This window comes from Pelecanus crispus, chromosome 5 (genome assembly GCF_030463565.1).
Source record: "Pelecanus crispus isolate bPelCri1 chromosome 5, bPelCri1.pri, whole genome shotgun sequence".
In the NCBI taxonomy this organism is placed as follows: Eukaryota; Metazoa; Chordata; class Aves; order Pelecaniformes; family Pelecanidae; genus Pelecanus; species Pelecanus crispus.
The window spans coordinates 33,432,743-33,448,616 of record NC_134647.1 but is presented as its reverse complement, the minus strand read 5'-3'; the positions used below and the strand labels follow the sequence as shown (position 1 = coordinate 33,448,616).

General features: G+C 39.8%; 1 protein-coding gene across 1 annotated transcript in view; it reads right to left on the bottom strand.

The window, feature by feature from the left end:
* The window catches only part of HECW2 (HECT, C2 and WW domain containing E3 ubiquitin protein ligase 2), a 114,205-nt gene that overhangs the window by 80,827 nt on the left and 17,504 nt on the right, over positions 1 to 15,874 (bottom strand). The window lies entirely within an intron of this gene.

The window sequence follows — 15,874 nt, the reverse complement described above, 5'->3', positions numbered from 1 at the left end:
GAAAATCTAGCATCTGTTCCCTATCTAGGAAGTATGGAATTGCAACTAGACGTATCAAGACTTACTTCATTTTTTAATATATCCTATGTTTTAGAAACTAGAGAGAATATTTTTATACATACACCAAAAAAATCTGACACTTTCAATTTCCTGACACATACAGTATTATTCCCTATCAGTGAAGTCGAGTTAGAGGCTCAAAGCGCAGCACTGTCACTTACTTAGTCAGAGATACAAATGAGAGATTCAACAAAATACACTCAAAAGAGGAGAACTGAGAAGCAAACAGTATGTATCTGCAGATCAGCTTAGCAATATCAGTATCTTCCCCTCCTGAACTAAGGTTTTTATCCTAGCAGTAATGAACACAGGTAGCGGGGGTTGGTTTTTATTTACCAGCTTGTATTCAGGCACCCAGAATGCTGTACAAATGAAAGAAAACCAGAGTGAGAAGATGATCGAAAGGCCACAAAGGTTAGTTATGATGACCCTGAGGAAGCTGACATAAATCCAACTTAACTTCTTTTGCACAGGAAGTTCTTTGGAAGTATGCATCGTAACGTTTTACAAGTGCATTTAGGCAGCTGTTTCTTAATTAGACAATTATACCTGTGACCTCAAATACAACATCCTAATTCTTTCCAGTGGTACTTGATATCCCTTAGTCTTAATTTTTTTTTTTTTTGTAAATATCCTGTTTTATTATATACATTTGAGTGCCTTCTACAATCTTAAAAAGACTTCACTAAAAACTTAGTCTAGTGTGGCTTTGTTCATGAAGCTCCTACCCATTCAAGCACATTTTCTTTGTACTTTGGTAGGAACTCCTCCGTAAGTAAGATTACAGAATTCTCAGCTACATTTTAGAAATCCATATGCTATTTATGAAAGAATAATAAACAATGCAGCTTTGTTACTTTTATCTTAAAATATAAACTTACACTAAAGCTTCTTCTTTACATTCTGACCGTTTATCTCTGTGTATGCACAGATCACTCTACTGAATCACTATTAGTGCAGTCTGTATATTCACATCCCACCAAACTGACATGCAAAGCATTACCAGACACATGCTGGACTTCTGTGATTGCTCCAGAGTAAGTTAGGCACCCTGTCCAAAACCTGGAAGAGCTCTGGAGAGTCAAGAGGTGGCCATGGCAAGCTACGCTACTGACATTTTTATGCCTCCAGACATGGGCGACTGAGAATTTTTAGCAAGCTGTAGTCTGAAACACCTCAACATCACAATGAGTCCAGAATAGTTTCATAATTATCTCAATGACAATGAGAAGGGAGAGGAGGGTTCTCCTAATGCCTGTGATGCTCGAGCATATAATACCCTCAGGCTTAATTTTTCATGTGAAATCAACATGATAGTACATAAACTGAATAACCATAAAGTCAGGCACACAGGCAGTAAAAACTTGAAACATGCATAATTATTCTTCATTACAGCGAACAACTTTCAGAGTAAACAAAGCTGTATCTCACCCATGGGTTGGTTTTTTTTTCAAAACTATAAAAAGAGGAAGTCTGAAAGTACAGCCTGTAAGTCATCCCATGGGCCTCTGAAAAAATCTCTGTATGTGGCCTGCAATGACACTCTAACCAAACCAATACGCTGTTGACTTATTTATTTACTTCTTTTTTTTTTTTTTAATGTGCCTTCTTAGCCCAAGGCCCCACTATTATCTTCCACAGACAGAACTCTGGGAAACCATGAGATACAGCTTAACTTCCAGCTAATCTACACTAGTGACTACTTTAGTCCACCATACAAACTTGGTTATCCAAACCATCACTACCAAAGGCAAGCAGATTCTTTAAAAAATCCAGAGTTATGTGAAACACAGTTTTAAATTATTCACCGTTCTCATTATGTCTAGGTAAATAAAGATGTAGTACATGACAAAAAAAAACCCACCTCCCCTAACATGCTCTAGTTCTTCTGAATTTCTGAATTTAGTCAACTGGAGAAGAGGCTGTTCATAATTCTAGGCAGAAGGACAGATATTTGGTATATTTTAACCATGAACATTAAATTTTTTATTCTTACCTTGTTCAACAAATCAAGGAACTCTGGAGCAATGAAATATACCTTTAACAATGAGATTTCCAGCATTAAGGCACAAGCAACTGTTCTTTGTTTTTTAAATTAGTAACTAAGTAAAGTCAACGGTAATTTTTAAGAGGACATTAGTGAGCTTCAGAGAAGGTCCTACATGAACTGAGTCTCAAATTCTGAGCTGATAGTTACAAGAAAGCAGAACATTTTCTCATACCTTAATTAATAAAATCCAACATTTAAGAAAGTACCTGGATTTTCAGCCCTTTCATGAAGGAATAGTCTCCTTTGCAGCAATGAAGACTAAATCACTGATAATTGCCCACAGGCGCGCTGCCATTGCAACAGAAGGTGGTGGAGACAGAGGGATGAAAAATGCTGACAGACCACTGCCTGTCAGCAAATTGACTCAAATTACAGAATTTATTTTGGACAGCTTTGATTTTCTTCTGAAACAGCTTATTTTTTTTTCTACTTTTATGATGTTATTCACAGGGGGGGGGAAACATTACTAATGCATATGGATTTTAAAAACAGAAACTGAACAGAAAAAAAAAAGCATCAAACATTAAAGTACACAATATTGCCAAAATTTACTTATCGACATTGCAATAAAAACCGGTTAAACAGCGATAGTCTCAATAATATTCAGCTATGGGGAAAAAAAAAAAGTGAGCACAAAAAGCAGTGTCAGAATTACCACTACCTCATCTCTCTTCTTCTCCAAAACATATGTATGTATGTACGTGTGTATATACACACACACAGACATATATACACACACACACTCTATATACATATTCCATGGGGAACTTAAATTCTACAACGTTCTAGTCCCCTTTTAGCTGGTAATTGTTGCTGTTTGTGAAACTGGCAGCTGTTCCAGAATCTGGGCCAGAGAGTAGATATAAATAACCATTCCCAGAACATAAAATATGCAACAAAATACTGTCTTACTGCATTGGTATCTTATCCAGTGAGTCTACACTTCTGAAAGAAATAAAGCAATGCAAGACACACAGTATCTTTCTATCTTCAATAATTGTTAGACACAAAATATTACAGAATGTAACTGATTTGTCAGAGCTGCAACCCCTGCACAAATCAGCATACAAGAGAGACATTCTACAATGAAAAGTGGGTAGTAATATATCACTGTGTGGAACTTTACACCAACTAGTGCTCCTTGAAATCACTGTAAAGCAAACGTGTTCTGAGTAGTAACGTTTTCTTTATTTAACTGCTAAGCAATCAGCCAAACCTGGTATTAAGAACTGAACTAGGTTTTTTTCCACTTTCAAGCTTCACCATGATTACAACACCCTTTAAGGTAAGTCAGACACCAACGGCATCTGTAATGCCCACAGCTTGTGCTCTCCATGTCAACGTGGTAGTTTTCCACCTGTGTCCCCAGCTCTGCCCTGATGTGACAGTGAACGGGATGCAGCTCCCTCCGGCATGTGTCAATTCAGTATGACTATATTATGTGAAAAGCAATATAGAAGTACTGGATCATTGGATGAACATTGCAACGAAAGCAGAAGGTATCATTTTTACAGAATTAATTTTCACAAGAAAATTATGCCCATAAAAGATTAAGAGCTGTAAGAAGCTCCAGTATGCCTGTGCCTTTTCTGTCCTGGGAGCCCATAACTGGACAGAGCACTCAGATGTGTCTCACCAGTGCTGAGTAGGGGGGAAGGACCACCTCCCTCAACCTGATGGCTAAGGCTCTCGTAATCATAGAATCATAGAATCGTTTAGGTTGGAAAAGACCGTCAAGATCATCCAGTACAACCATTAACCTACACTACCAAGTCTACTCTAAACCAATCAAGGGTAGACTAGACTAAACCATGTCCCGAAGTGCCACATCTACCTGTTTTTTGAACACTTCCAGGGATGGTGACTCCACCACCTCTCTGGGCAGCCTGTTCCAATTCTTGACCACCCTTGCAGCCCAGGATGCCAGTGGGTGGCCAGGGCACAGTGCTGGCTCTTGCTTGACTTGTTGTCCACTAGGACCTCCAAGTCTTTTTCTGCAAAGCTGCTTTCTAAACAGTCAGCCCCCAGCCTGTCCCAGCATCAGGGGTTATTCCTCCCCAGGGGCAGAACTTGGTGTTTCCCTTTGAGCTTCGTGACAGTCCTTTTTCCCCATTTCTTCAGCCTGTTGAGGTTGCTCTGAATGGCAGCACAACCATCTGGTTTATCAACTGCTACTCTCAGTTTTGCACAAGGATGTTACAGGAGACAGCGCTGAAAGCCCTGCTAAGCCAGTATCTGATATCAGGGGTCAGGAGGCTTCTGTGGAGTTCACATTTTGTTCTTTGTGTCTTATCGCTTTCACTATTTCTGTCTTAGGAAAAAGGATAAACTACCTGAAATCCGTCACCTTACAGAGTCATCTTGCATAAATCAACAAATAAATAAGATAGTCTTTTATAAAAAAAGACAGTTAAAAAGCAAGAACTGCTACTGATTATTATCTGAAACAAGCCTGAGGGTCCCAGTACACACACTGGTCATATGCAAACCATTGCTCATCTTCTGGTCCCAGTTTCTGTGGCCAGTAGTGTTAGGTTATGTGATAAAAGGCTTGTCTCCATGAATACAGAGGATTTTTATTCTTCAAATACAAAAGCATTATAGAATTCACAAACTCCTAATGTGGAAGCATCACAGACTGCTTACTGAATAGGAAAAAATTTAAAAGTTCCCTAAGAGCACAGAATGTTTTGGGTTGGAAGGCGCCTTAAATATCATCTAGTTCCAACCTCCCTGCCATGGGCAGGGACACCTTCCAGTAGACCAGGTTGCTCAAAGCCCCATCCAACCTGGCAATCTAAGCAATTGCTAACCTACAGCAATCCAGGAGCTTCAAACTTTTGCATACTGATCTCTTTTCTAGAACACATTTATAAAGACGCTTACATGCAGAGCTCAGAGCAAAGGTGATGCTTAACAGATTCCGAATGTCACTGAATGGTTTTAATTATACACAATTTTACAATTTTCATCTTTCACTACCATATATGGGGATTCTAATTCACAGCTCTTGAAAAATCCATGCAGCTTAGCTCAGAAAAGATCAATCATGTTGGCAATACCATTGTATCCCTGCACAATTCTGTTATCCTCATTTGGGATTTACATCCCAATCCTCATTTCTTTCATCCCTTTCTGGAAGATGTTTTATGCAAAATCTTTTGAAGTGCTTGCATTGTTTATTCTTAATTTAAAATTTTAAATTAATTTCAGATTGTCAAAATGCTGACTTCCTTAGCATTTTAGGTTCATTTTAATAAATTCTTGGGTACTGAAGACGATGTGTGAGATGCATCCAATTATTAAGAGGGGTTTTTGTACTCAGCCTGGGAAAGCTTACAAGGCATGGATTGAAATCTTATTTCTTGTCAGGTGTTCTCTTACAGTATGTATCAGAGGAGCTGGAAGGCTGGTATATAGCAAGGCTGCATATAGTTTTTTCTCAAACTGAGATTCATCAATCTGCCATTAGTTTCTCTCATAAGCATACTGCTATTAAGAATGATCATCCTCTATCTATTTTACTCTGTCATTTCACTCAGTCTTTAAAAGTAACAGGTTTGTAGTTAATCTGCATCAGAGGGTATTTCTGAGCTCAATTTTGAGCCAACCATCAGAAGATCTCTAGGATGGCATTTCCAATGTAAAACAGAAATGTGATTTACATGCATTTTACTGCATGACTTCCAAAACCTCAGTCCTGCTGCCAGTAACTGCACTCTGCTTTTTGGTATGAGCACAGACTTCCCAGCAGTAAAACAGACTGTCATCAAAATGTAAGATTAGTAAGAACATTCCAAATAGTACTTACTGTGGACTTTGAGCAACTGACTGGGAAAGTTTGTAACACTAAATTTTGTGCAGTATTTTCACTTTGGTAGCCTCTAATAATTTTAATTCTAGAAATACTAAAAAAAAAAAAAATCCGTGGGTAATCATTAAAGAAGTAGCACAATGTTTACTGAACTAATGAAATAAATCAAGTTCTCCTTTATATCCAAAATATACTTAAACTGCATCAGGACACATGTAAAGGAAAAGACAAATTCTATCACCTGAGGCCTCACTCCTTTTCTGGAAAGCCAGTAAGTAAATTAACAATTTCAAGGAAGACCTTCCATTGCAAGCAATTATTATAATAAATCACATTATGTCAACCCATTTAAAATACACCACATATCAGTTACTACCATACAAACAAATATTAACCCACCACATACACTTACATTCTAGGATTTTCAGAATTCCCTATTTCAGTCTGTGAACAGTTCACAGGCTTTCTGGTGGAACCAAAACATTTCTCACGGAAGACAGCACTAGTGTATGCAGTACATTGCTGAAATTAAAGATCAACATTTAGTTGCACCTTCTAGCCTTACCTGGCCATTCCAAAGGATGCCTGTGGATCCTAAACTGCATTCCTCCATGTGAGCCCAATTAACAAACCAAGGAATTAAAAAAAAAAAAAAAAGTAATGTTTTACAGGACAGATCCTGAAAATAACATCCCCGTTCCTAATCACAAATGGTATTTTCTACAAAAGTTGCCTTCTGGACCCAGCCTGTGCAGCTCAAGTTTGGAGGCTTTAGCTCTGTATTAGCACTGCTGCATAATCTCAGCTCCACGAGGCGCGTCTGTCCTCTCCCTTCCTCTTGTCATTTGAAGGAAAGGGTTTTAGAAGGATGTTCTCAAGCTCCCCGGCCGTTTCTAGCAGTTACACGCAATCGCCTGCCTCTTCTCCTTTAATCAAGGGTTTATCTAGGTTCAGACAGCCCGTGTTAAAACATATAAAGTGTTACGTCCTTCAAGCTCAGCTATTTGCGGCCACTCCCCTCTGAAGGGTACAGGATGCCGAAGCCCCATCCTCCCTCCACTTCCTTCCTCGCCTTGTCCAAGGGAGGATTCCGAGGCACGGCCACAGCCCCGCAGCGTGGGGCGGGCTGATGTAAACAGGAGGATCGTTAAATCCTAGAAATGACAGCAAGGCAGCCACAGCAACGAGCACAGCGGGATCTCGCTGGGAGTGCTGGCTTTTGTTCGCTCAGTATTCCGCTCTCCTGCATGACTTCCCCACAAATCCAGTTACGTTAGAGAAGACGAGACTGCTCCGTGACATTTGGCTGGGATGAAGCTGCCTTGAACCCAGGATAGCTCTGCACTGGGCACTCCTGAGCAGGAGGATAAGCAGGTGGCAGAGAGCTGCTTTTACTACCTCTCCTCTTTCGGGTTGGTAAATGCCACCTCGGCGCAGGGGCTCAGACAAGGCTCTGTTTTGCCAGATGCCCTGACTGCTCACAAGCCTCCTGGTGGATGCTGGCAGCTGACCTACAACTCCTTCAACTTATGGCAAGGACCCAAACCGTGCCAAAGCAGCCCCAGTACTGCAAGAAGAAAAAGGGTACTTAAAAGTATCTTTGCAACCTGGTCCGTGGTCTGCAGATCGAGTCCTTCACAGCACACATTTCATGAAACTGTACGCTTGTGGAGCTCTAGGTTCAAGCTCTCAAATCAAATCTTGGTTTTCCTAGTAATAATCAGATAACAAAAAATGGAAAAAAAAAAACCCCAACCTCTTACAGGACTATCCATGCTCAGCTTGAAGACTTTCCAAAAAATGCTTCCAGTCAAAGAAATTACAATGGACTTTTTGCTAACAAAGAACTGAAAGCTACTGTATTACTTTGAACTCCAACCTAGACACAAATACCGGCCTTCTGGTGATGCAGTCCTGCTATATGAGCAGTGAAGGATCATCATCATCGTCTATATTCAGATATTTAATACCATGACCCAGGGTCAAAAAGCAGGGAGATGTTTGTTCCTTGCTGCATAGCAGCAATTTGTTCCCTTGCACAACCAAAATTAAGGTTCTCATACCTCCACTTACTGCCCTTGAGCTGTGGGCAAGAAGAAAGACTCCACTCGCATTCCCTCAGGTGCCCCCCACGACCCCCTACATACCATTTATATTATGTTGCTGACGTTTATTGTACTCTATTACTTTACACAGCGAGACCAATTACTCATTCTTCTACCTGTGACTGACAGGATGATCAGGAATAACCTGTGTTTCTCTAACACTTCACTCCTACTTCAGCTGCAGAAGCAGAGCAAAGGCAGAAGCCATACCATACACCCCATCCACACACTAAACAACAAAACCTTTTTGCTATTGAAGCTTCCTTTATTAGACTGGCAAGATCCTTGCTCTGATTTTCATACACAGCCTTTATTCTTCCACTAGCCATAAGACTATTTCCTTCTTTTTCAAGAATTGTACTATTACATTTTGTTTCCTTCTTCATGTATGCTAACACTTCAACGTGGGGATCAGAGCATCTCCATGTACTCTCACACAATTGTGATATTTCAAGGCACAGCAGCAGCTCAAATGATTAGTTAACTAGAATGCAGGACATAAAGATATTGCAAAAAAATACAAGTAATATTTTCAGACGTATGACACAAGGGAAGTACAATGGCAGGAATAAAGTGGAATTCCACTTCTCCATATTCAAAGTAAAGACATCATTGAAATTCAAAGCATTCAAAGACAAAAATAAATCCTTTCACCCATCTCACTGGCAAAAATTCAGAAGCATAACAATAGGAAGGAAGTGACCTCAAGCTTAACCTCTTTCCTGAAAATCTTATTAATCCTCCTCCATAAAATGATGTGCGTTTCATTCCCATCTACACTTCAGGTTTCACACATGTGCCAGCCCCACAGCACAAGTGCTCCGTGCAGTGTGGGTCACCGACCGGCTGACCAGGTTGACCTGGAAGCCAGATCCTACACAACACATGTACACAACGCTTGCGTGTTTCTGCAACGCACCACAAAAGAACAGATACTACGAGAAAGGCGTAATGTTAGGCAAAAAAATTAAGCTAGAGCACAACACTGAATAAACTCTGACAGATAGTACAGCATGCCCATAGCCATAGAGACCATTAGATACTTGATCTTATAATGGAGACGTCCCTACATCTTTGCAAAATGCTAATAAATCATCTACCAATTAGTTCACTGGGGTCCAGCTGTACACAGGAGTAAATATAGCATGGGGGATGCTTCCACCTCCTCCTGAAGGAAGCATCACGCAGCTGAGGCAAGAGCTGCACCACCTCTTGAGTCAACTCACAACCATCTCAGCTGCTGATGGTTTGGGGAAAGTGATGCCTGCAGGAGATGGAGACAGCCTGTTCCTCAGGGGGAAAGCCAAATGTAGGGGCCACCAGGCAGGCAACAGTTTGGAAATTCAGATTTAGACCACCAATGCCTACTGAAGTTGGACTACACTTATTCTCTAACAAACTAGACTGACTCAGTGGGCTATCATATTATAAAGGTTAGAGAATAGGAGGATAACAAAGACACAAGCAATACACTGAGGAAAAGGGGAACCTGTCTCTCTCCTGTAGCATCACCCTTGACACCTTCAGAGAGCTGCTGGGGTTTTTTGGTTTGGGGTTTTTTGGGGGTTTTGTGGGGTTTTTTTTGTTTTTTTTTTTAAAAAGCACTTCGCTGTCTCACACCTTGTTAAAACTTCGATCCAAACCCATCTTCACAACCATAATTCCTTCTCAATATGCTCCTCTGTGATATCCAGTTCCCTACCATATCCCCAAACATCCCAACATTCCTACAACCTTGTAGTCTAAAGGTGATTATCTCCTGCTTTTAATGGTAGCAAGTCCAAGAAAAACAAAAAAAACCTCTGTGTGTACAAGTATTCTAAAGGCCTGTTTTTCTGGGACAGGACTGTTTAGCAAATCTAGAAACACAAGCCATTTTTCCTAATTAACTGTAAAAGGTTATTTTGGGGGAAATACTGTCAGAGCTAAATTTAAACAAACAAAAAGCAGCTGTAGCTAAGCTTTTCTGTGTCATATTTAATCTGCCAGTCTAAGTTTATTGTGGAATGTTTTTCATCATTTTCCTTCTTGACCACAACCGTATATGGTGTCAGATAAGCACTTGTTTGCTGGCAGTGCATGAGCTGCTGAGCTTGCTTGAGCCGCATGCAGAAGAGGATTGCAGCTTCGCAAGAATAAAGGGCATGCACTTTTATCTGCAACCAGGTTCCCATCACAAGTCTTTGCCAGAAAAACTAGAAAATGTAATAAAGTATTCCTGCTGTGGAAGACGTGATACCAGCAAAGCCATGCTTTTGTCAACATAGCCTATCCTGCCCCCGGATAAACTCTGTTGGTAAATAAACATTACCAACAAAAGCACAATTTTGCTAGTGCAGCTGCACTTACAGAGACAGCATTCTCTGGTGTGGCTGTCTCAGTACAGGTCATATGAAATCTCACAGCCAGCAGAGAAAGCGAGGGGTCATTTATTTCATGGCCTTCATGCTGTTTCTTTATGGACCAGCAGCATCTGCTCATTGTATGCAGATACCCAATGCAGAAAGGTACCAGAAAAAGTGGGGGTTTTGCTTTGTGGCTGGTTCCCCCCTCCCCATTCAAATATTTCTGAAATGGAAACACTGGAAATCACTTCAGGAAGAGCCCAGATGGTTATGGCAGCCCTGTCAAGTCAACCATTGGGGTCAGCAACCCCATTCCTCTCCCTCCTTCCTAGCCCCAAAACGCACTTGGAACAATTCCTCCTCTGCAATAAGATCATTACTATAATTCAGTCTGCTGCTGCTCTCTGACAATGATACATATTGTAATTTTCTGAAAACTGGAATATTCAGGCTAGTTAAAGTTTGGACAGCACTGAGTGGCCCGTAATATATAGGAAATCAGACTGAACGATGTAATGATCTCTTCTAGGTTTAATTTCAGTAAAATTTATGCTCATTTGAGAACAATTACTAGCTCATAAGCTAACCTGAAGTACACTTTATTCCACATGCAATTCTCCTGTAACTGACTTGCCCTTCAAAAGAGGTTTTTCTTGTGGAACTGTCAGCAAGAGGCCTTTAAGAGTCAAGATGACTGTGTGCTTTTTTTTTTGTTTGCAAATCTAAAAATAAAACATCATTTTGAATCATTATGAAACGTACGTCTACCCTTTAAACATCATATGCATCACTGAAATGCACATAAATAGCACAACAGGTTAGAAGAGATCTTTAAAACATACTCATGTTATTTTAAATCTCTATTTTGAAACGAGTTGCAAGCTACTTTTGTTCTATTTATATTTATGAAATTTTTAAATCAGATACCAGCAAACAAGTACTTGGCAATTGTCCACCAAAACTTACTGAAACATTAGGCTTGAGTACTCACCATTTTGCCAGATTACATTTGGCAATATGCCTCATGTTGGCTACCCATGAAGCAGAGTAAATTTATTACCAGCATATTTACTATTACTGATCTGTAGGCTTGCATAGAACTTTTTCCAGTTTCTGTCTTCCCTTTTTGTCCATCCTTCTGCTCTCTTTTCCTTCTTCCTCCAGCTCCTCATACAGTAGAAGAAACTACCCCACTTTATAAGGGATTTACAGTAGTACTGGTACATTATCATCAGAAACCCTATCACTGGTAAGATGGGAACCTTAAGAAGTATCTAAGGCAAGTATCAAGCCTGTTATTACCTGTATAATAAACTACAAAACTTCCTGCCCTAATTAACAGGAGCCATTCCATCCCTAGTAATCAGCAGCCATCCCATTTCCCATGCCCTACAACTTAATAATGATATGCAAGTACTTTCAAATTTCACATAAATTTTGCAAACACTTTTTGACAACTATCGTGCTTACCTCCTTTTTTCTTCCTCTGGTCCTAAAACTGGGATTATAATATATTGTAAAAAACTGTAATTTATTAATAAAGTTTTCAGGTTAATAAATTTATCAAGTCAAAAACCTCAAGTGACAGATGACCCTCAAAACAGCTGGAAAGCCAGAACTAGTTAAGGTTCACAGTAATCAGCAACAATTTTAAAAGACCCATTCTAACTTACTCAAGTGACGCAAATTCCTCAATTTCTGCAATTATCTTCTACAAAAACTGACCTGAATTCACCGGTGCATTATCCACTCAATGTGCTCTTTTTCCATTCATATTCTAACGGACATATTACTGGCAGAATTACTTACATTTTAGCAAGCGTTAGAAGATACTCATACAGCACAAAGGATGAGCTCAATCACTTCAGATCAAGAACTATCAGCTACTCTATGTGCAACATCTTGACTGACAAGACCTTCCAGGTACTGCAGAGATACAGACAAACACCAACCAACCATAAGCAGCTACAGCTGAAAAGTAACTTCATGATCTTCACTCATCAAAATAAAGGAACCCATCAGCACAAGAGCTGTCATTCAGTAAGAGCTTGCACTTCTATGTCACTCAATTCATGTCACAACTTTCAATGAAAGAGCTGCAGGCCCAAGTAGATTCATTAGGTATATATACTAATTGTGAAAAAGATCTTCATTTGTATATATGCAAATTGCAAGCAAACAAAAAGGCTCTGTTCAGTAAATGTATTTCTTTGCTAGAACTGAACAAGTAATAAGCAACTCTGAAGAAAGTACAATAGATAAAAGGTATGTATTTCATCTTAAATCCCCATAAGGGCATAAAGTATCCTAATGAGCTGAAATCTCATTTGTGGGGAGCTCTCAGGCATGTACTGAGAAGGAGGTGCTTCCTTGCCAGATGGCATATTCTACTGATGGCCGTGGAGGAGAATGGGTAAAACCACAAAGACAACTTAAGTGTTTTAACTGCCCACATATGCATACCCTCTGCCAGGTATGACAAATGGATTTTTGTGCAGGTTGAAGTTTCAGCCAGAATCACTGAAGGTTTTCTGTAAGATTTTTATTAAAAAAAAAAAAAGGCTAATTCATCACTAGCAAGGGTGTGAAACTCTGAGCACAAAACACACAGAGCCAGCATCACATAAAGACCTGACCCAGCCTTTACACATGATGATCCATCAGCTGCTTTTATGGCCAACTAGTTGGGTGCTTTTATTTTGCTTTTAATAGTAAGTCCCACCTTCAGGTTTCCCAAAGCTCTATTTTCTTTCCCGGAATGAACCAGCAAGGAGCAAAGTCAGTGCCAGATGCACTCCCCAAGGGTCCGGGGGAGGTGAGGCGTATGATTTTTATTTATTGCTAGGGATGAAGGGCTAAAACAAAAAGCCCTAGATGCAGTATAATCACAGAACAGATACAATGCCCAGGAAAAGGAGTTTTCCTACATACAGCAGCTGACATCTAGCGATCCAGGGGGTTAGTTTGCGTTTTGCCTTCTCAAATGGTTGATGGTTTGAAACCTGGCACTATTGCAATAGCACAAGTATCTCTGGATTTCCAGAAATGTGGCATTCTTCAACAGTGGGTGGAGACAACTGATTCATCACTGAAAGGAGAGGAAGGACTGCCTCTGGATTCCTCAGCTTCACTTTTGATTGCGCTTGATTATTGCTTGCAGTTTCTGACATTGATCAATATTCTTCTTAATCTGTTCCACCCTTTTGACAGTCACAGTATCAGCTGGCATTTCATTCTCAGTGTTCAAGTCCATTCCCATGTCTAATACAGAAACATTTCTAAATTTTTTTTTTTCTTTGCCAGTTCCAAGTGATTTCTCCCTGCCTTTTAGAAATCCTTCTCGTTTCTAGAAGTTGTCAATAAGGTATGTCTCTCCAGCACACACCTCTTAAGGATCTTGTGGGATTTAATATTCCCTTAGCAGCTGTTACTTTTGAAGTTTATCTTCAATATTATGAGCTGTTTAAGCAGGAATGCAAACTAGTCTATTGTTGTCATCTGACAGTAATAGGTTTCTTAGGGAATTTATTAGAAAGTCAGAGAGCTTGCTGGTTTGGAATACAGAAAAATATTTATACTTAAACAATACACTTTTGTCATACTTCAACTTTTCAGTAGTCTAAAGCAAATGTAAAACTCACTAACAAAAAGAGGAAACAGTCCAAGAATACAGGCTCTAACCCCAGGTAGAAACAGGCATCAATGCTTCCTTCTTGTGCCTCTATTAAAGAGTGAACCCATTAACTTGATATTGTGGATACCTCTGCATAAGCAATTTCTCCATTCCCTTCTACAAACCGCATAACCTCTAGCTTAAGTAAACAGTAACGTCCTCCTATTTTATTTATACATGTATATGTTTGCCAAGGCATCCAAATGGTTGATAAGTGATGCTGCTACAGAGAGGAATAATAGGTCAGCATAAAGAGAGCACATCCATGTGCTAAGGAAGGCTATTAAAGGAATATGCTGAATCACTCTATCCTTCACTACCTTTGTCACTATTACCACTTAATTTCCTGGCCAGCTACACTTTCCACCTCCCCCTCAGTGCCTCATGATGGCAAGATGTAATGGCAGATTCCTCATCTTATAGATTTTCCATTGCTGAAGAGCTCTTCCAGGCTCTTTACAGTCTCTTTGCCTGAAATGAGTTTATTCCAAAAACTTTGTTCTGAACTGGCATAAAAGTAGACCTAAACATTATAATATTTTAAAAACTATTAATGCGGCCATTGCTATTATTTGACTTCAAATGTGCTCAGATGCTTTACCATTGCGAGACGTATTTCATACTCTTAGCTCTGACCAGATTCCTCCTTTTACCTGCCTCCTGCTTTTGATGTAAGTATTCAGGATTCACTTTGGATTTGATATGGTTATTAATAGTTAGCAGAATGAATACATAATATAGGATAATCTGAGTTCATTAGGAAGCCCAGCAAAGCTATAAGAGTGAATCATCATCTCTAAGCATTTACTACTAATGTTGCACCTGAAATAAAATATTTTAAATGTTCTCAAAGGCATGTATTACTCCCTTATTGGTAGATGACAACAGCCAGCACTACTCAGCATGGCAGCGTATATCCAAGACACAGGCAAGCAATGTACAAAAACAACACAAAGGAAAACTGTGGCTTTAAAAGTATGTAACATGTTTTCTTAAATGAAAATACCTGTTCAGATTGGTTATATTACACCTAACTGCACAATTTCATGCAGTGAGCTCTGATCCTGAAAACTTTGTTAATACAGTTTGTGAACAGAGTCCCTGGGGCATAATTTTCAGCTGAGCTGAGGTTTCTGCGTTTTTGCATTTTATATTGTGTGTCACATTACTTGCAAACACAGACTATCCCATTTTGGGATCTGGCACTAGCATGCTGACATTGCATGACTGCAGAATTTAACAGTGCAATTAAGGAAACACTGTAGACACCAGGAGAAGGGCTGTTTGGATGAGCATATGACTGAAGTCTGACCCAGTTCACTTTTCAGAAGCACATCATGGTTTTTTTCAGTCATTTCCACCAAACAACATAGTGTGGTTATATATTGTATTAATATTCAAGCAGACACAGTATAACCCAGAAATAGTTCAGGAGCACAGCACATTCTAAATTTGCACAGACACTTTCAAAGATGCTATTTTTGCAAGGTATACAGGCACAGGAAATCTAACTTGTTCACTTCTGTCCCAGTGCCTGCATACTTGTACTGTCCCTGACCTGATTCAGGTTCCCCTGGACTGCAGTCTGGGCTTGTTTACTTGACAGAAAATCACAAGTTTTTGTCTGGTTCTTTGCTGAGGAGACCAAACTCATTTTGTCACAACGTGCCCCACAGTTTGTCATGGTGGCTGTAGCCACCTACTTTTGCTCATTTTCTCTATCACACTCCGGATGCCATCCTCTATGCTTCAACCTGGAGCTGCAAGCAGGTACATATGCTGACCTGCAAGTCAATCTTGTGTCAAGCATTGTTTTTCTTTCCCGCA